The sequence below is a fragment of the Apodemus sylvaticus genome, chromosome 15 (genome assembly GCF_947179515.1).
Source record: "Apodemus sylvaticus chromosome 15, mApoSyl1.1, whole genome shotgun sequence".
NCBI lineage: Eukaryota > Metazoa > Chordata > Mammalia > Rodentia > Muridae > Apodemus > Apodemus sylvaticus.
In genome coordinates this window covers 77,044,046-77,066,899 of record NC_067486.1, presented here as the reverse complement: position 1 = coordinate 77,066,899, position 22,854 = coordinate 77,044,046, and the positions used below count along the sequence as shown (strand labels likewise).

At 41.7% G+C, this 22,854-nt stretch overlaps 1 long non-coding RNA gene across 1 annotated transcript; it reads left to right on the top strand.

Annotated features, from left to right (window-relative positions):
- The first annotated feature begins 5,764 nt into the window (after positions 1-5,764).
- LOC127666223 (uncharacterized) lies at positions 5,765-22,833 on the top strand. The gene is made up of 3 exons (XR_007973573.1): positions 5,765-5,828; positions 5,916-6,008; positions 22,579-22,833. It is a non-coding gene; the product is annotated as an uncharacterized LOC127666223 (long non-coding RNA).
- The last annotated feature ends 21 nt before the right edge of the window (positions 22,834-22,854 follow it).

The following is a 22,854-nucleotide window of genomic DNA, read 5'->3' as shown; positions in this document are numbered from 1 at the left end:
AACTGTGTTTGTGGAGGTAGCTTGCTAGATTATACACTTCTTGTGTGGACATGGGGCTCTGTTTATCTTCACCTCCCGTCTCATTTTATCTTGGGTGCTGCTGGGCTCACGTTAGCCTTCAGCAAATGTCTATTGAATAGACTGTCTCAGAACTTGATTCCGCCAACCCTTGCCTTGCAAGCTTGGTATAATTAAAAGAATTAAGGCAAAAACGTCAAGGTTCTTGGACGTTTCGGTGATGTCTCACAGTATTCGATCCAGAGGAACTAGCCTCGCGATGCAGAGTCGATTTAAACCGTCTACTCGAGGACTGGAAGCCCATACTGAGCCTATTATCTGTGCCCTTTCTATAGAAAATTCTGACTTCCGGTTCTGTTTGGGGGTGGGGTGGGGGATGAATGGCATGCTTCTTAGGGAACAGAGATAGGCAAGGGCAAGGAGCTCGGAACTACACAAAGTAAATGAAGCCACACGGCGAAAAGCCCCAGATTCACGTGGCTCAAACTATTTCTTTGTGCCAATACTTATCAGCAATGTATATTTTTAACCACAGCACCAATTAAGTCTTGGAGTGTAGCTGACAGCTGATGGAAAACATACTCGGGCTGTTAAGTCTCATTGATTTTGCTATCTGATCCCTTTTCCCAGTATTGAAGTGATTTGGGAGCTTCTTTATCGACAATGTAACTGCTCAGACTTGTATGAGAGACACTTTGGGGATGAAGGGACTCAATATTGTGGTGCAAACTAATCTTGTTCTAAACAAGACACCAGTTCGTAGTTAATAAGCAGAAAGGCTGCAGTCTTTAAAACGGGGATGGCTGCCAGTTGGGCAGGGCTGTGTAGAAATGCCAGAATTCAAAGGAGCTGACACGCTTTTGATGATTCTAGGCAAAGCAATCTATTTAATTGAATTCACTGGCCCATCTGGTTTATGATAACACCGTTTATTGGCATCATATCCAAGACGGTTGGACTTATTCATAAGAACATAAAAGAAATTCCTATAAAAAAAATTCCATGCTTTTCAGATTCCTGGTTTCTGAGTCTGGTTGTTTCTGTTGCTTGGCTAATGTGAATAGAGTAGGACCGAGCATGGCTGAGCAGACATCTGGGCAGCGGGTGGTCACGTCCTCCCATTCCGCCACAGGCGTTAACCTTACAGCAAAGGTAATCTTTAACCAACAACTCAGCAGTGTTGAAAAGGGATGTGGAGTCCTTTATGTCTTAGGAAGGACCAGAACACAGGACGGGGCAGGGGTAGATGGGGCACTTCCAGCTGACGATCAACAGCCTCAGTTCAGTGACTGCAGGGTATAGGAAATGAATTGTGTCTCTTTAGCCTCATAGAAAGCTATGCATATTTTATATATAGACTATATATGTAGATCTATATATCAATACCTCTATATCTATCTATCTATCTATCTATCTATCTATCTATCTATCTATCATCTATCTATCTACATATCCTGTTATATAATGTAAAGCTTTTTCCATTTGGTTTCCCTCCAGGCTTCTACTTAACATTTTCTTCTAGAATTTAGACTCCTTGTGCTCTTTTAAAGAACCTCGCCTTTCTCCAAACCTTGTTCCGCAGCCTTTCTGCTGAGTCTTACTTTTCTGAAGCCTCACATTGTGTATCGCCTTCCCATCACCTTCTAAGTGTCTAAACACTCATATTCTTCCAAAAATCTGTTTAGAACAATGATCCTCTCTCTTCTTAGAATTCTCTTCTGTATTATTTTCTACTGAGTAGTCTCCAAGGCCTTCTGCTCCCAGAGGCTCAGGCTTAAAGTTAACTTTTCAGTAATATTTTGTAGGACCCACCCAGCCAAAATTAATTACTGCTCCTCATGACTCCACAGATCCTGGCTGAGTCTCTACAGATGATGCCACTGAATAGGATGGCTATCTGTCTTTGCTTCTGTCCAATTGTGAGGGCAGCAATACATCTCCTGCCAGTTAGTTTGTGGATTCTAAGATGCTGCTGTTTGGGACAGTCTCAGAGTTACCCCTAAGAGGAAACACCCCATTGGGAAATTTACACAAGATTCTTATGAATGAAAACCCAGCTTATTTATGAAGCCCCTGGGAACTTGAATGGAGTTCCAGTAACTCCTTGTCCTCTTTTAAAGAGCCTCATCTTCCTCCAAACATTGTTCTACAGCTTTTCTGCTGAGTTTACTGAGCAGAAAGGGTTTACTGGGTTCTCTGTGTTGTTTTCCTTTAACATGTCTTCCTTGTTATCATGTGCTGCTGTCATCTTCTCCTCTGCTTTGTTTTAGTAGCATACATTATTGTTATAATAACAGTCGCACTAATCACTGTTGCTGCTCATCCGCAGTGTCTGATATACAGATTCTAGGGTGGGTCCACATTCAGCGTCTTAGTTTTATTTTCATATTGAAAGAAACAAGTAATCATGGCTGTGTTCTACAATAAACACACAGTGTCTTAAGATATGTGCCAACTGATATTAGAAAGAAGTTAGACAAACATCACAAACAAAGGGATGGTCACCAGCATAAAAGGAATCTTTATTCCCACCCAAGATAGGCAGAAAACCCAAAGCTACCTTGAAAGGCACCATAGTTTCTTAGGTTTTGAAGCAGAGCTTAGCTAGTGACATGTAGGAATTGTCCTTCGTTGGTTCAAGAAGCATATAGAATCCATGTACTGTTGTATCCAGTGTTCACTGGTGTCTGTCCATGTGTAAGGCCCTTAGACCTCAAATATGTAGTTACAAATGTATATGCATTTAATCTGGTCATCCTTTTTTGTGGCTATACTTATATTTCTAGTCCAACAAAATATAAGTAAAATATTTCTGAAATCACCAAATAACTTTGGAATTGCTTCATACAGCATTCATTGGGAAAACCAAGCCAGTTATAACTAGACAGAACCCCTGTATCACTGGGAGGCTGTACCCCTTTGTTGTCTTAGCATTCCCATAAACTAGTGCATTCCTTAAAAGACTCAATACATTCTAATTCTGCTTGCACTTGGGTAAAGATGTCAACCTCCAAGGGACACAAAACCACAATGCTTCCTTCCTTCTTTGTCAAAAAAGAAACAACTCCAAGTCCAAGATTTATCTGTGGGCTGTGGGTATGGTATCATTGTGAGGAAGAGCACATATCCAGGGTTTTTTAGTTTTAAGAGTTTGCACCAAACATACCTGTTTTTGTTTAACATGGGTCTCTGTGCTACAAGAAAGATGTTAACATTCTTTTTCATGCATAGGGGACTCATATGCACTTAAAGACAACCCAGTCCTCCTAAATCCTAATTCTTCCTGTGTCCTGCATTCTTGGCACTGATCTAGGAGAACAGAGATGGAATAGTGTAACAACTTGACACTCTTTCTATCACAGTTCTAGATGATTCTTGATTTTCTTACATGGGAATGGCCAGTTTTTCAGCAAAATATGTCACTCTGAGAACAATGACTAAAGTCCATTAAATCCACAACTTTATCTTTCATCATTATCCTAAGCACAGGCATGATCATTGCTCAGTAGCAATGCTGACATCAATAAACCGTTGCCTCCTTGTGCATATCCGAGGGGTTACTTCTGACACTGCAAGAGCATGAAGAACCTGCTGCTTCATCAGCTGCAGACTACAGCACTTTCATGAGAGGGAATCTGAGGGGCTATTTCTGGGATGTGAGTCAGCCCAGGACAGACTGACAGTGGGTAAAGAGCTAGCTTTGCCCAAGGATGCTGGGCATCCTAGACAACATAATGGGAAACTCCACTTCTTTACCTTTAAGGATAGTTTTTACTTACTTCACACAGGCACGAATTTGCTACAGTATGATTTGTTATCTAGTAATTGTTTTCTATCTGTATTCATCAAAGGCATTAATAGATGCCAGCTACAACATAATCAGTGTAACTGTGTCAACTTCAGTCAAAAGTAAGGAAATTTGATACTCACATGCACACACACACACATGAACAGGAATGTGTGTATGCACATACATATTCACACTGGCATGAGCATATTCACAAACATGCATGTCCATGTAAACATGTTCCCATGAACACACAAGCAAACAAATGGAAAAACATGCACATTCACGTGGAAGCATTCACATACACACTAAACCACTCATGTGTACACACACTTGTACAAACGTACACACATATACACATATACAAAAATGTTTATATGCTAACTCATATACAGATTATTTCCAGGTTCAATATCACAGGTCTGCACAGCTGAGTACATGGATGCATACATATATGTATACATAGGTCATACACATAAATATGTACATATGAATACACAGACAAGTGAATATCACATGCATGTAGAAAAACATATAAACAAAGTTAAACACAATCACAAACAGAAGTATATGTGCACAAATGTGCATGCAGGCACACAAAGGTGTAAAAACAAAAATGCCTTTCTTACACACATCTACACAAATACATGAATAGATATAACACACAGGAACACACACAAATGTTTATACATATTTATATATTTTCACATAAATGTAAATGTCCATTTATAGACACAAACACAATTGCACAAATCTAAGTACTTACATAAATGACACACATATGAATACAATGAAGCCCACATCTATACATAAATTAATGTGCACATGCACTCACATATATATTTACATGACAATACAAATGCACCCGAGCAAAAATGTACACATATTCATTATAACTTAGACACACAATTATGTACACATATGTGTGCATGTAAATATGCCAAACTTGATCTCATATGTGAATGCATGTATGGGCATAGAAAAGCTCAGATGTGTACATATACAAGCACACATGTGACCACAAACATAGATGCACACAAAAGAAACATACACAAGCACATACAATTTCATATAAGCATACTCAAGCATTACTCATGTAACCCACACACAAACATACAAAATAACAAAGGGTCACATGGAGATAGAAATGCACAAACTACCACACATGTGCTCAGACATACATATAATCATAAACAAACTTATGCTTACACTAATAACAAATAAGTACAAATGCTCATATGTTTAAATATAAATATCTGTATGAACATATGTGCACATAAGATCAATTACATGCATATACACTCAATAAGAATGTATGCATGTATACACATCTACAAATGAACAAATATAAGTAAGCATATACATAGCTTATGCACACAGCAAATGCACACATACATGCATGCCCACACCCACATATGTACAGGCACTCACACAGAATGTGCTTATTTTTGTACACACTCATATATACAGAACATAGACATATACATGTGAGCTCATACAGATACACATGAACACACAATTGCACATATGTTCAGACATTCACATTCACACACACACATGAACATTTAGAAACCCATATTGACAATTACATATGTGATCCATGTACACACATGTAACAGACATTCACATATTTCATATGCACATGTGTATAAACAAATGTGCATACCCGGAAGTTCTATGAATCTATTTAAAGCCGAATAGTCACTACTTTAGACTTTGCCTAAAATGTATCTATACACATATATTAAAAAAGGTGAAAATGGAATGTCTTAGTTAGGTATCTATTGCTATGGTAAAACATCATGACCCAAAGCAACTTGGGGAAGAAAGAGCTTATTTCATTTTATAGCTTGTGGTTCACCATGCAGGGAAGTTAGGGCAGGAGCTCAAGGCAGGAAACTGGAGACAGGAACTGATAGGGAGGCATAAGAGTGCTGCTTCCTGGCTTGTTCCCCCACAGTCTGCTCAACCTGCTTTTTATACTTCATCCAGGACTTACTTGCCCAGGGTGGTACCACCCACGGTGAGCTGGGTCCACCAATGAACTACAGATTTGCCTATAGACCAGTCTTGTGGTAGCATTATCTCAATTGCAGTTTCTTCTTCCCAGATACCTCTACTTTGTGTCAAGTTGAACAGAAACTAACAAGAACATGGACTTATCGGAGAGCAGAACAGCAACAGCCACAATAGACAACACAAGGTAAGAAACACAAGCACAATGCCAGGAGTGGGTAAGTTCTTGTGGAACAGCAGGGGAGGTGGAACTGGCAGGAGCCTGGGAAGAAGGGTGCATGTGATCTGAACACATGAAGTTGTCAAAGAAAGAACACACTTTAAAAAGAACAGAAAAAAAACCCCTTCCACCTTAAATCGTATGTAGTCTCAGGAGGATAATTACCTTACCTTATGTTGACATACACTAATCCCCTGTGACCTCAAGGGTCCAGCAGGTACAAAAACAGCTTACATATGCTTACATAAGCTTACATATGTTTGCAGAGATCCTTTTGGCTCAAAAACCCTAAGGAAGAATTGTCTGGCTGCATTTTGCTTTGTTTCCAGGAAGAAATGGTTGCTCCTTCTCCAGTGTGATCTCTGTTAGCCACAACAGAATTTCTAAGTCTACAGGGCTCTTTGGTACTTCTGGTAATGAGACATCCTGAGGTCCGGCACTCAGTTTATTCCTATGTCTTGCTGAGAAAGCACAGTAATAATTATCTTTTTATTTTTTTACAAAAGCCTTCTCACTTTGATATCACCAGTCACAGCCAGAGGCAACAATAGAACTCCCTAAATATGACTCCTTTTGCTACTTAAGCATTTAAATAATTGGTTTCCTGGAGTTTGGCTGTCAGACTAATAAACAACTATAACATCTTGGTGTTAATTTTACAACATCCCAACCCAAAGCAAACAGCCTACAGTTTGAACATTAGTTGGGCCTCCTTTGTTTATACACTTCCTTCAGGTGGACAGGGAACTAAAGATCTTCCCATCTCTTTAATGTTCTCCAGATGACAGCGAGGAGCCCAGGAGTGGGTGTCCTCTCGCTAGTCCCATCCTTGCAAAACTCCTGTTTAACACGCCACTTTTCATTGCTTCTTTTAATGACCATATTATTTTGATTTTATTACTTTGGCTCCTTTCTAACTTCCTCTAATGGATGAGTTAACACATGACTCACACTTACAGATGCTTCTCTTCATCTTTAGGGATGCAGGGAAGCTTTTAAAAACATCCATCTATTTAAGTATCTGGACCACTTTGCATCGAAAGTCACATTTGATTGCCCATAAGTCCAAGATTCCATGCTGACAAGACTAATAGTATGGGTAAATGGACAGCACTTTTGCCTCTTATGAGTCTAGAGGACAGTGAGTGGGGGACTTGTATCCTCTGATTAAATTATTCTTGAGAAAGTAAGGTGCCTAAGGAGGTACACTTGGGCATTTAGGTCACAGTTTGTTTTAGCAAGAACATTACGATGCACCAAACCATTGCCTAAAGAAACATTTATAAACACGAAAAACTTTCATCCATTAAGGAAAAGGTTTGCAAGGTTGGAAAGAAATTTAATTCAAACTTTTAAAGGACAGATCTTCCCTGAAACTTTATGCTAAGACGCTAAAGATAGAAAGATGCATGTCGATCCACTTACATTCAGAGTTCTGCACCACAGTACAGATGCTTCTATACAAGCCATATAGAACCTTAAGAACTAAGGGTCCAAGTTCTACAGAAGATGCCCTAAATTCAGCTTCCTATCTGTCCCATGGAGAGTAAATAAACATACAAAGCAGCATGTATGTCTCATGCTGCAACTACATGTAGACTCAGTCAAATGCTGGTGTGACATTTGAGGAACCATAGGACCTGAGATGACAGTTATCTTCAAGCTCCAATGCCCAGAAATACACATCAGATTAGAAAGAGAGAAGGCATCTCTAGATAAAGGAACAGAAAACTGTTCCCAGAGGAGGAGCGTCAAAAGTCCCTTGATTTTGTTGTTACTGCTTGCAGTCTGTTTTGTTTTCTGTCTTCTTGCCCATCCGTCTCAAGGAAAACTAGGGATGCTTCAATAGCAGTAGCAGAGGAGCCAAGGCAGAAACAACTGCAGTTAACAGTAGAACAGATGCAGCACACAGACGAAAAAACGGTGTGTGTGTATGTGTGTGTGTGTGTGTGTGTGTGATTCACACTGCTTCTCTTTCCTCTTCTCAACTCCATCCAGCCACTTGACCTTGGCACAAAGCAAAATATAAGCAGAATATAGGTGATTCAAAGCCACAGTGTTTGGCTAGAAGCCAAGAAAGGTGATTCTCGCATCGGGGAAGTACCAGGCAGCTGAGAGAGCTGGGGAATCTACCCCATGCCTGGTAGCAAGTGCTTGGCTCCTTGATGACTTTTACATGTATGTATCTGAACTTAAGCCTCACATACCAGACGTGAGGCCTGGAGCAGAACACTGCCTAGGTTGCATTAGTTCCCAGTGGCATACGAGTAAAACGACTCTAAACTGAATTGACATTTGAAACCCACCTAGAATTGCTGACCTAAACTGATCCAACTCAGTCGTTTGTCTATTTAAATGCGATCAGCTTCAATGATTTCCATAAATTAAGACCAAGAGCCTCACAGCACAATAGTCAATGTGCCCAGACTAGTTACCTGGAAATTATGCAAAGAAAGAAAGGTCAGGAGAACTTCAACTTGCTAGAGACACTGAATACACACTAACCCTAGACAACGGTGTCAGAACTGCCAGATATTAAAGATGCCATTTAAGCCAGGCTCCAAAACAATGATAGCATAGTTATCATAGTTAGCATGATAGCACAGGGATGAGCACTGTTAGTTTAGTGGCAGCATAGGAAGTAGCAACAGAGAAATAGCAGTCATTAAAAAGACCCAAGGGAAGATTTTAGAACTAAAACGTAGAAAAATCTAAATTAAAAACTACATGGGATGCTTTCAATAGCAGAATGAGAAATGTCACTGAACTTTAAGTTACCTTGATAAAATCATCCAGTGTAAAAAAACAGACATTGAGTGTGGTGGCCCACATCTGATATCATAGGGCTTAGGGAAGGACAGCAGAGCAGGAAGGAGAAGAGGTCCAAGACATGCTCTGTGATACAGTGAGATTTAGTCCAGCCTGGGCTACATGATATCCCATCTTGAAACAAATGCACAGAAAACAGGGGTAGACAATAAGAAATAAATAAACAAAGCCAAGGCATTGTCTATATACTACCAGAGGTATAGTAATCAAAATGACCACAGTTTCAGCCTAGGAGGAGTTAATGTTTGGTGTGGATACATTTGAAGCAATAGTGTTTGCAAAGTTTTCAACTGCAAAGTGTAAGTTCAATAAGATATAAAAGACATATTGAACCTCAATAGGATAAATTCAAATAAATGCATGCCCACATATATGATAATGAAGTTGCTAAAAACTGAAAACGATAAGCCAAAAACAGCCAAGGAAGTGAGTAGGGCATCACAAATGCAATTGAGTGACAGCAAATTTCCCATCAGAAACAATGACAGACAGAATTCCCTGGGTGCATGTTGTTAAAACTTTGAGAGGAAGAGAATTCTGTCTAGTGTAAATATTCTTCAGGAATAAAGAGGAAATTGAGACAAGTTTAGAAGAAGAACTAGGTTCAGTATCAGCAGACCTGCTCACAGGAAATTGTAAGTGCCGCAGGAAGGTAGGAAGGTAGGAAGTTGTGAGTTCATGACTGTAATCATGATTTGGAGTCTACAGGAGGCTTCCACAGCCCTTTACTCTGCTTATTTTCCAGCATTTACATACTTCCCATGACCTGTTTTTCAGTGTTCCTTAACATTAGATGGTGTGGTATAAATGTCCTGTTTAGGGCTGACCCCTCAACTGTCATTTAATTTCAGCATCTTTGGCAGCCATGAATCTTTGCATTCAGTATCTTCATTACAAAGAGGAGGCTTCTCTGATTAAAGCCAAGAGTGACTTCTTTCCATGGGTATAAGCACAGTGGGCGAGAAGGCAGTGTGACGTCAGTGTAAAGAATAGTAGTGAGCTTGCTGCTTGGGCCTATGACTTCCCCAGTATGAGCTGTTAACTGGGATTGTGGTAACAGATGTGAGTTCCCTCTCAGAGAGTGGGTCTCAAATATAACTAAAGGATGATTGGTTGCCCTCAATACACTGTGACACCTTGGCCAAGTGGGTACATATTGCCCGATAGGTTGTATGTTTGGCTTATTGGGTTCACAGCTGAATAAGACCATTGATGCCTTTTCTTCCCAGCAGCCTGCACAGCACATTCTAGTTTTGAAAGCTAGCCAACAAAAAGGAAGCTCCCAGCTTAGTTCTTGATTTATAGCGGGTTCCTCCACAGACCTATAATTCCTGTTTTGAGCCAGGACTATATGCTGGTTTTATTACTGTGGCTTTTTCGTATAACTTGGAATTATGTGTGGGTATACCTCCCACGGTTTTCTTTGTGTTGCATGTTGCTTCAACTATACTTGGGGTTTGTTTTGTTTCGTCTTGTTTTTGTGCTTCTACATAAATTTTAAGATTTTTTTCTTTGTCTTTGAAAATTGGCCCTGAAAATTTTATTAGTATTTTCATTGAACCTGTAGATTGCTTTTGGTAGGACAATATAAATTATTCTAATTTATGAACACGAGAGATATTTTTATTGTCTCATATCTTCCTTAACTTCTCCAGTTGTCTTAAAAGTTTTGATTTTTAGAGACCTTTCATTTTCCCGGTTAGGTTTATTTTTGAGTATTTCATTTGATTGTGGCACTTGTGCCTGAGGTAAGCCTTGATTTTCTTTCCATTGTGTTTGTCAATGATTATATATATATATATATATATATATATATATATCCTACTTATTTCAGTACAATAATTCTGTATGTTGCTGTAAGACTCTGATGAGCCTTAGCTACCAGGGACTGCCTGAGTGAACCACAGGGAGCCAGAGATCAATGCAAAAGCAAGAGGAATATATCATTCAGGTGCCCAAAGGAGAGGTGACCCCGGGCAACCCAGCCTGTTTAGTTTTTATACAGTTTTCAGGGGTAGAATAGAGCAACTGAAACTAGGCACAATGGGATTGGCAGAACAGTGTGACTTTTAAACTGATTGGTCCTTAGGGATTGAGATAGCAAGGACTTCCCTTGTCTGTAGATGGTCAACGATCGGTCCAGAATTATATTTTAAAAATTTATTTATTATTTATTTTATGTATATGAGAACACTGTCACTGTCTCCAGACACACTAGAAGAAGCATCTCTGAAATAAATTCAATTTGATCATGAGTGATTTTTTATATATGATTTTTAATTTGGTTTCTAAATATTTTACTGAGAACTTTCTCATCCAGTTCATCACTGAGAGCCCTCTGTAATTTTTTGTGTCTTTGTTTGTTTGTAGAGTTGGAGCATGTGCACACACACACACACACACACACACCAATTGAACAGTTATAAAACACTCCACCCTTAAAAATTTAGGGTTTTCTTATGTATTTGTGCATACATACACATACATGCAACAATAATTAAAGAAAAAGAGTTTATCAATTTGAATATACAGGGTGCTGGGAATTTTCCCCAGCACTGTACTGGTTCTCCCTAGAAGGCAGCAAAAGACTGCAACTGCTTGGGTGGAGTGTTGGTGGAGGGCAAAACTTGGCTTTACAGATGTAAATATTCTTTCTAGGCTCCACCCCCACAGTTACCTGGCAACAGCCAGGTGTGCCTGACTCTGTATAAAAGGGGCTGTTTGCTCCCTCCTCACTTTCTTCATTTCTTCCTCTCTTCCTCTCTTCCCTCTCTGCCTCTTCTTTCCCCATTCCCCTTGTTAGCCAGGTAGGTGTGGGGTGGAGCTTACACAAAACCCCAACACCCCTCCCCACTCTCTCTACCTGTTCATGGCCAGCTTCTCCTCCTCCTCCTCCTCCTCCTCCTCCTCCTCCTCCTCCTCCTCCTCCTTCTTCTTCCTCTCTCTCTCTCTCTCTCTCTCTCTCTCTCTCTCTCCCTCATTCTCTCTGTCTCTATCTCCCTCCCCCACCAACCCCCCTCATCTCTGTCCTTAATCTTTCAACTCCCCTCTCATGCCCTAAATAAAATCTATTTTATAATATACAGTCTGTGGTTGGTCCCTCAGGGGGGAAGGGGTGCCTCAGCATGGGCCCACATAGGCACCCCTCCCACCTCACCACACCTCACTCTACTAAACATATTCCTGGGTCTTTCTTCCTTTTTATAAAACACAGCAGCAGAGAGTAAAGGTTTCTTAATATAAGTATTATTTCCTCTCCTTGATTCTTCATTATTCTGGGACCAGAGGCTGATAGCTTCAGAAGAATCAACACCTGTTGCTTAACAGTGTGTGGGGAGTAGGGGATTAAGCCAAGGATTTATCTCTAGAGCTCCCTTTTTAAGTCAGGAAGCCAGGAGCCCCTCCATGGCCAGGCTGGTTAACTCTTTGTAATCCAGAGAGGGAGGATCTTTTAAAATGTCCTAAAATTATTTGAATCAAATCAGGATCTCTATAAAATCATTAATTAATCTAACCAGCATTAATTCATGAAAGTTTGTCTTTATGTTGATCTGCAGAAAATCTGCTCAATAGGGTAGGCTTGTGCCCAGGGATTATTATACTAATTTAATAATGGCAGGAAAGGACTATCAGTTGCAAGAAGCAAACCTGAGATGCAGTCTCTTTGGGACCTTGCCTTTCAGAGCTCACTCAACTCAGTCCATGCAAAAAGGTGAGTGGCCTCCAAGAAGGCCACCCATTAGCTTTAGTCTTTCCCAGAGGGCTCCTGACAGCAGGAGTTGGGGGAGAATACCTCAGAGGGACTTGAGGGGAACACAGTGACATAATTCTATTTTAATTAAAATAAGGTGTTGGTGTTTTTTGTTGCTGTTGTTTTGTTTGTCTTTAAGTAAAAAGGCAAAATAGTTGTTCTTTTTGAGCCAGGAGAAACTGCAGCCTGGGCCTCAGATTCAAAGAAACAAAAGTTTAGTTCATTCACTTTATAGAGAACAGCAAGCACTTAACAGTATGGGTACATATCCTAGCTACGAATCTGACCACTACTTTGAATAGAAGTGGGAAGGGTGGCCACTGGTGTCTGACTCCTGTTGGTATCTGGTGTGTTTTAAGGTGTTGCTCCAATTAGCAGGACGCTGGCTATAGTCTTGTACACAGCTTTCATTATGCTGACATATTCTCCCTCCATCATTAACATGTCCCAAGTACTCAGGAAGTATTTGATGAGATAATACATAGATGAATAAATAAAATTAAAACCCATTGTTAAATGTGAAATACTAGTTTGCATAGGCAGAAACTGCTCAAAAGGTGAAGGTGCCCTTGGAAAAGGAGGTAATGAGGAGGAGTTTTGTTCCTTCCGAGAGATGGTGACGAACTCCACTGAAGAACACTTGGAAAATGCCAAAGAATACACAAGAGTGCCATAATTATCCATAATCACATGCTATGAAAGTCTTTTGTTTTGCACAGACCTATAAAATATATATTGGTTTTATTGTCTCATTACACAATCAAGATAATTTTCCAAGTACAAATTGTTTTACTTTTTGTAACAAAATGAACACAGTGATTCATTATTAAATGCTCTAAAAATCTGGTTTGTGGGGAGTAATAAAACCTTGTTTTTAATATTTTGTATATTTAATTGTGGTTCTGTCAAGGAATATTTATGCTATTTCAAAGCCTTTCTTCAGAGTAGCAATGTGATAAACATCCTTCAACACAAATTTCTAAAACTCACCTCTATCCAGGTTGCCATGCAATTTTAAATAAAAGGGTATGGCTAATCTCTGGGTATGTAACAAGTATTGTCTAATTACCTAGCTGTGCCTAACAGTATTCAACTTAAAGCTCTTTAAAGATCCTCTTCAACATGAAAAATGAAATGTAGAGTTTTAAAATGCATATTTTTCTCAATATTTTTCAGCCTTTAGGCTTGTTTTCTTGTGTACACATTGATCCATTGTTAATTATTATGAACACATACTCTTAATCAATAGCTAAATGAAAACCAATACAATCACCTCAGCAATTCACCAATGAGTAATGTTTTAACAAACTTCATTTTCCTGCCTTTCTATAGCCCTTTCTCTGTAGAATGTTCACTTTAAACACCATGAGGCACCATTGACTCAAGCTGTCACTGTGGTCCTGGCCTCCCTAGAGAGTTGACTATGCTATGTATGCTTAAAGACCATTCCCTGCTCTGTGTTTCTCCAAACTGAGAAAATGAGGTAGGGATTCTTCCAGGTCCATACAATAAATAAGATCTTTTAAAAGGCCCTTTATTTTAAAAAATCATCTCAGGACTTGGTTTATGCAAAAAATTTTATTTCTTGATTGCCTTGTTTCATTTCCGCATTAAGTATGATTTCTAGTCTTCTTTTCTCCTTTAATTCCTGTCTCTCCTTTCCTTCATTTTCTCTTTATCCTTCCCTCCTTCATTTCTCCTCTACCTTCCTTTTTCTCTTTATTCACTGCTCCCAGTGTCCCTCCATTGTCTCCCTCCCTCTCTTTCACTTCCTCCCCCTTCTTTCCTCCCTTTATTCTCTCCCCTCTACCTTCTCTCCTTCTCTTCTTTCTGCCCCTCTTTCTTCTGTCTCCCTCACTTTTCCCTCTCTCCTCCTTCTCATCTTTTATCCCACAAATGGAGTTTTCAACATGAATCAGGCATTTTCACATCATCACAGGGAAACTCAACAGTGACACTTGCTAGTTCCAAAGGAAACTCTAGTTCCTCAGATTCTGGCATCTGACATAAGCCAGCATTCTTCAGGAACTTGTGAAGCCAGTTTCCCCTCTACCAAAGGAGTCATTTCCCTCACCATTGGCAGAAGGGGGACAAATGGCTATTTCTGCTTCCCATTAGCATATCAAAGTGCCTACCTGCCTCCAGGCTCTATCACTTCCCCACTTACCAATTACCAATTACCCCTCCTCCAGTAGGGAACATGGAGTGTAGGAGTGTACTCCTGCCTTAGTATATGGCCAAAGCACCTCCTTGAATACACTTTGATGGTCACAAGCACTATTTCTCACAGCCACTTCCATAGTCACACATGTCTCTGTTACATCCATGGCTTGCTTACCCATAAGGTTCATCTCTTGGATTTATATCAGTTTCTTTATTTCTACAACCTCATTCCTTATTTATTTTTGCCAAGTTAATTTTTGTTTATTTCATGAGACTCTCACTTAAACACCTCTATAATCTTCCCCCTTCATACTTTTTAGCATCCATTCAATGATGTGTGTGTTATTGACTTCTCTATGTGTGGGTCTCTTTGAAAAGGATGCTGGGTCTAGAAGATGGCTTAGCAGTTAAGAGTACTGTCTGTTCTTCCAGAGGTCCTGAGTTCAATTCCCAGCAACCACAGGGTGACTCACACCATCTTTAATGGGCATCTGATGCTATCTTCTGCTGTGTCTGAAGACAGCAACAGTATACCCACATACATAAAATAAATAAATAAATTTTTTAAAAAAGAAAAGGATACTGTTCTTTTGGGCCTGTCTTCACTACTGTTGTGATCATAAAGAGAAAGAGGTGTGTGAATATGGTGTATGGCTGTCTTGGGAAAGGGGGTACCCCAGCAGGCCCATGCCAAGGCATCCCTTCCCCATGAGGGACCAGACACACACTGGTATAGTATAGAATAGAGTTTATTCAGGGAATGGGATGGGAGTTAAAGGGGTAGTAGAGGCAGAGAAAGGCAGAGAGAAAAAGAGAGTGGAGAAAAAGAGGCCGGCCATGACCACGTGGAGAGAGTGGGGAGAAGAGGAGAGCCCAAGAAGGGGCAAGAGAAAAGCTGAGAGTGTGAGAATAAGAGAGGCAAGAGATGTAAGAGAGGTTAGAGATGAAAGAGTGGTAAGGGGGGGGGGGGGCTGAGCAGCCCTCTTTATAGTAGACCACGCCTACCTGGCTGTTGCCAGGTAATGGTGAGGTGGGACTTAGACAGAATCCTAACAAGTACCAGCTAATAAACGTTTTCAACAATGTAATATTTTGTGTAGAATTGCCATCGTGGACTCTAAATCTTCCAGGTTCAGGTTGCAAACCAAAACGGTGCCTATTTAGATCATTTTACTCTTCCCCCTACCTTGATTCCTATGGCTAGCACCTTGGTGAATTGACTTCCTTATCTCCATTGTCTTCTAGCAACTGGCCCAATCTATAGAACAGTGTTCTATCCCTAAAACTCCTTGCCTGCAATATCGTCCCTTATACTCATGAATCCCATAAGACTGCCTTTAACAAATACTGGAACACAAAGCAAACTGAGAGGTAAACAGTTACGTTCCTATTGATGTGATAAGACACCATGACCAAGGCAGCTTACAGAAGAATGAGTTTATTTGGGCCTTACAGTTTCAGAGGGTTAGAGTCCACAATGTTCACCATTAAAAGCATGGCAAGGAACATGGCAGCAGGGAGGAAAGCATGGTGCTGGAGCAGTAGCTGAGAGCTCACATCTTGACCTGCAAATAGGAGGCAGAGACTCCTGCCTCAACTGACACCTTCTCCAACAAGGCTGCACTTCCCATTTCCCCCAAAAGTTTGCACCAATAGGGGACCACGTATGCAAATGTATGAGCCAATGGGAGGCATTGTCATCCAAACTACCACAGCACTTAAAACCTTCTGCAATTTGGCCTTAGTCTAACTTTCTGGCCTTTAGTCAACTTGCTACTGAAATCCATTGGGTGTTCCAGACACTTTTATGTTTCAATGCCTTTGTTCAGCCTGTTCTCTTTAGATTGTTTTGTTTTGTGTTTTGCTGTTGTTAATTTCACACACGTTAGAGTTATCTTGGAAGACAAACTTGATTTGTGAAAAATTCCTCTACTTGGTTTGCCTGAAGACAAGACTGAAGGACATTTTCTTGATTCATGATTGGTATCGGAGAACTCAGAGGACGAGGGATGATGGTACCACCCTTAGACAGGCAGTCATGAGTTGTAAGAGAAGGCAGGGTGAGCAAGCCATCGCGAGAAAGCCAGTGAGCAGCATGCTCCACTGCCTCTGTCCCAGCTCCTACCTCTAGGAACTGTCCTCACTGCCTTCAAAGATAGAATGTGATGTAGAAGATGAAGCCAAACAAATCCTTTCTTCCACAATCATGGTACTTTGACAAATCAAGAGAAACTTTAACTAAGACAGAAATTGGGATACAGGTGTCAGGATCAAAGGAAACTCTACTTCCCCCAACTCCAAAGTGACCCGGCCAACACACCAAGATGAAAGGGCTTAAAAGGGGAGAGTATAGGGGGTTAGATGAGTGTGGCTAGGCGGCGTGGGGGAAGGTGTCCAGTCGGGCCCTTGCCTGGGCACCTCTGCCCCTGAGGGACCACACACACACAAGCATAGTATAGAATAGAGTTTATTCAGAGTAGGGGATGGGAGTCAGTGGGGGAGAGAGAGAGAGAGAGAGAGAGAGAGAGAGAGAGAGAGAGAGAGAGAGAGAGAGAGAGAATAGAGAGAGTAGAGGCTGGCCATGACCACGTGGAGGTGGGAAGAGCCCCAGGGGCAGAAAGGTGAGAGAGTGTTGGAGAGCAGAGAGCAAAGAGGGAGAGGAGGAGCAAGTAGCCCCTCTTATAGTGGGCCAGATCTCTGGGGCGGGGCATACCTGGCTATTGCCAGGTAGGTGTGGGGTGGAGCTTAGACAAAACCCCAACACAAAGAGCAGTCCAAATGTCCAGAATGAGCTCAATCTGGGCTATAGAAAATGTTCTGGTGGTTAGATAAAGTCAGCATTCCTCGGGAACTTGTAAAGCCAGCTCCCATCTCCTGAAAGAGGTCATTTCTTGTCCCTCTGGCAGGGTCATAGGACTCTGCATTGAACTGTACTTGCGGTTGTATGTTAACTCACATGCTGGCTTCCTGGCTTCTCACATCCCCAGCCTTCGCTCCTCCAAGGTCCATGCCTGCTCTCTTTCCAATGGCGAAGTTGCTACCTCCTCCTCACATCTTCGGTTCTCACTATGGTCTCTGTCCTCTCCCCCCTGCTAGTCTCTTCTCTCTTGCACATGGCCCTGGCATGTTGGCCAGGTTCAGTTTACTTCCTCCTCTTTCTGCTCTGGACTCTTCTGCACACCTCTGGTTTGTGCTCTTTCACATCTATAGTAAAAATCTTAATTATATGAAGAAGTGGTCATATCAGAAGTTTCTTTACTGTGCTCCCTAGAATATACAATCATTGTGGAGTATTCCTGTGACAGACCTAAGGTCATGGTTTTAGGAGGATGGTGGTGGCATTTGAACTTGGGGATTGAAAAACCAAGCTTTTTTGGAGCCTGGACAATTAGGAGTGGGTCCTAGACATCAAACATTGACCTTTGAACTTGTGAACTCTAGAGTGTTCGTCTGATTGTGACTGTGTCCTCTTTTTTTCCTCTTGGTGTAAAAAAAAAGCACTTACCTCTTTTCCTCCTCAATTGAGAGACTTTTGAATTTTACAGAGATTTTAGAATTTAAGGGAAATTTTGGCTATTTTAGAGAGGGTATTTTTAGAGTGCTTTGGAAGAGACTTTCAATGAGGTTGGACTTTTACAGTGTGCTTGTTTGTTTGTTTGTTTGTTTGTTTTAAAACAGAATCTCTACATAGTCCTGGCTGTGCTAGAAGTCACTATATAGACCAGGCTAGTCTCGAACTCATACTGCTCAACCTGCCTCTGCCTCCTGAGTGTTGGGATTAAAAGCATGTACCACCATACCCAGCAAATGTTTGAATTTTTAAAGACAATAGACCATCTAAAATGTGGATTATTTTGTACTGTGATATTGATATTTATATCAATATGAGATCGTGAGGATAACAATAAAGAAAAGGTTATGATTTTGCATTCATGTATTGCTGTGTCACATTGTCAAGAGTTCAATTGTCTTTGTTTTTTTAAAGATTTGTTATGTAGTTAATGTTTATTTTCTTGCCATCTCTCTGAGAGTCCTTAGGCATCTCCTTTGTCCTCAGGCGTTTCTCTAGCCCTCAGTCATCTCTCTCACCCCTGCTTAATTTTTTGTCAGCTTGACTCATTTGCTAAGAGAAACCACAAATGAGAAAAAGATCCCACCAGATCTGCCCATGGGCAAGCCTGTGGGGCATATTCTTAATTAATGATTGATAGGGGAGGACCCAGCCCGCTGTGGGTGGTACTATCTCTGGGCTGGTGGTCCTGAGTTATATAAAAAAAGCAGATTGGGAAAGGTCTGAGGAGAAAGTAAAATAATAACATAGGTTTCCTCTATAGCTTCTACTTCAGTTCCTGCCCTGACAACCCTCCCCCTTCCCCCCACTTCACCCTCCATCCCCTCTTCCCACTCCACCCCCATGCACCGTGGTAGAATGTGACCTGAAAAGTTGCAAGCTGAAAGAATCCCCTTCCTTTCCAAGTTGCTTTTGGTTATAGTGTTTTATCACAGCAGCAGTAAGCTAAGACTGTATTGAAATTCACAAAGAATTCCTTCTCGTCAATAGCCTGACGGTGCCTCTTTACATGCCACAGAGTAATGTGTGGTCATGTGGAGCTACTATGAGCACATTTCTCTTATCATAGGTTGTTTTGATGTTTATTGTTACTTAGTGGCTTAAAATCATAAACATCAGCCTCTGTGTGCCAGGGATCCTAACATAGCTTGTCTGGGTACCTTGGTCTGGGTCACTTGGTCTCCAGTGAACAGGAGTCAGGTTACTGGCAAGGAGAGGGTTTGCTTGGCTCAGCAGTAGTCAGGTACTTGTAGACACCAACTCTGCCCGTGGAGACAGAATCATTTTTTTTTATATCTATGTTTTTAGCATGGGTCTGGGAAAGGTAGTAGGAGAGGAGGAGAATCTGTTTCCAGTGTACTCATGGAGCTAATGGCAGCTTTAGGAGAGCCAGGTCCAAAGTAACTCATGTAGCTCTGACTAGGTTTCAGTTCAACAGGAGCTGACAAACTGAAGCCTCCACAGAACTCTTCACAGAACCCTTCACAGTCCCCTCTACAGCCCCCTCCACAGCCCCCTGCACAGTTCCCTCTACAGCCCCCTCCCCATATCCTCCATAGCCCCCTGCACAGCCTCCTCTATAGCTCCCTCCACAGTCCCCTCCGCAGCCACCTGCACAGCTCCATCCACAGTCCTCCAGAGCCCCCCACAGCCCCCTGAATAGGCCCCTTTCTACCTCCATCCATTCCTCTAACTGTTGCTACATACATGTCATATTATTTATATTATTACTTTAATATACAAATCCAGCCTACTCAGTCTATATAATCTTATTTATATGTACATGAAGTGTCATCAATATGGCTGACTAAACAGGAAATGAAAAAAAAAAAACCTGACAACACCTGACAAAAGACAGGTTACATGGAAAGGATAAATCTCATGGGGCCTCAACTCTAAATAAACACCAGGCAACACTGTAACACCGGAGGTCCCAAGGAAGGGCTCTCCAACTGATTATTGCCAAGTGGTCAGGATAACATTTTAAAAGACATCCCACCTCTGTGAACAGAGTGAGAATTTTTAGGAAACAGAAGGTTAAATTGCTAACATATTACTGGTAATCTCACTGGCTTTCGCACGAATGCAAACATACATGCATATGTGCACACGATTATAGACAAACCCAAATTCACTCTCCTGAGCAGCCTGCCTCGTTCCTCCTGTGCATACCGGGCTTCTGAAAGCACTTCTATCCGAGTGAATCGTTAGACCTTTGAAAGCATATGTTTGAGAAATGATGTCTACAAAGAAGCAAGCCTTGGCTAGGGTCTCAGAGCAAGTTAGTGGCAGAGATGGGAAGGTCATAATTCTGATACTGGCTAGAACTGCCATTTGGTGCCATTTCCTGTAATTTTCAGAAGAAGTAAAGCCTTATCTGTGCTTGGGGTTTGCAAGGAATAGAGAAAGAATTCCTGAAAAGAACGACGGGGCTGATTTACTTCAGTGAGGGATCAGTAAGATGAGCCCACTCCCAGGAAGCTAGGCCAAGTGCAGGTCCAGTGAAATCAGTCAGAGCTCTGCAGATCTCATGCAGATCTGTTGTCTGCATGTGTGTGTGGGGGGAGGGGGTGGCAAAAGCAACTGAGGAAGCAGATGAGTGGAGTAGGTACTGGTGAGTGTTGGAATGAGCTAGGAAGGATGAAGCCAGGACACAGGGAAGAACAGAACGATGGAGAAGAACTCTGTGAGCTCCTTGAGTTGGCACAGGCAGCTGAGAGAGCTTCATATCAGAGAGGCTCTGCCTGCAGGTCACCATCAGCTGTGTTTGGGGAAACTAAGGCAGGGTGGAGTCAGACTCAGAGCCTGAGGGTGACTTCCATAGCTGCCAAGGGAAGCAGCTGCACACCAAAGGACAGGAAATAAAAACCAGCAACAAGGTCCTACCATGTGGAATGCTGGGAATGTGGGAGCCACTGATACAGAGTCCTGTCCCCAGTGTAGCCAGCCCATGCAAACCTTGCTCAGCCCTCTGCAAGGCTGAGACAGCTGGATCTACTTTGCTGCTTTTGTTCAGACCCAAGGAGACTGGCCAGTTAGCTTCTGGAAAGAATTGCGATTACAGGGACAAGCTGTTCTCCCCTTTCACCCGAGACCCATGGTACGTGCAGAGGTCGAGAACAAATCAAATATTCAGAGCAAGAGAAAAAGGTTTTCTCCAGCTAGTTTAAAAACATTTGTAACTCTGTTGTCCAGGAATCCAGTTAAAGGATGACATATTCAATTCTTTAGTGGATTGGTCTGTTAAATGCTTAAGAATAGGAGTTGAGGTCTGGTGGGGTGGGGGGTGGGGGGTGGGGACATCTTCATGGAGGAGGTATGGGATGTGGAACAGTCGGAGGGTGGACCGGGAGGGGAATAAAATCTGGAGTGTAAAAAAAATAAGCGAATAAACAAACAAACAAACAAACAAATAAGAGATTAAATTAAAAATGAATAAATTGGCTTGGGCTATGGCTTGAGGCATTCAGGCAAATGTGGCACAGTGGTTGTTATCATGGGCTTGGGAGCCAAGCAGCCTGGGTCTCATCTTTCTTCTCACTAATTACATGGCCCTGGGTGAGTCATGGCCCTCTGTGCTTTGTTTTCCTGTCTCTAAGATGGCGATGACACTGTCATCCTCTGTTTCATGCAGTTGCTGCAAAGAGTCACTGAGAAATAGAACCCAATACTTGTCCAGCACTAGCTGTGTGTTGGTTTGTTTAGAATCAGCCTCCATGGTGAACTTTGCAGAAGCTGTGAGGGAAGGGAGGGATGCTTGATTTCCTCCTGGCGAGAGAAAAACAAGAGATGCCGTTGTGTTCCTTAGGGGGAGAGGGAAGGAGCTACTTCCGTGAGCATAACTCTTCTCTGCCACTGTCATGGACTGGCCTGGCCTCTGCCTGTGCCAAGAAAGAAGCTTGCAATATTAAATAAAACAAAACAATTCAACTTTCCTTAACTTCCCTGACACTTGGATATCCCCTCCCAGAGCTACCAAGGTGCCTCTTGCCAGCAGAGTACTTTGGACTGCTTATTTAACTTTTTGAACACTAACTCTATTTTTAACCTTTACTTACATAGTGCAGCCTGCATGCACACGTCTACTGTGGCACCATTCCTGACAGTGCACGAGGGAATCTATCCAGGTCACACAACACCATCGAACAACTCTAACGATACAACACTTGCACACAGTGAAGCAGTACTCTCCGGCCTTAAGAACAAAACCCTGTTGCTTGCAGGAAAGTCGATGGAACAGGCCCTCAGCCCGTCAAGCAAAGCAGCCAGTCTCTAAGACAAGCCTCTGCCTCACTCAGATGTGGAGTCTCTTGAGCTGATGTGATGGGAAGAACCTGATGTCACTCACATGGTAGTCTTCTGGCCGGGATCATTCAGGAAGATGAGAAGTTGAACACCAAGATGCCAGCCAGCATCCCATGTATGGTGAAGGTCTTCTTGCCACAACTCACTTTTAAAAAATTGTTTCTTTCTTTGTATATATGTTGGTTTTATTTATT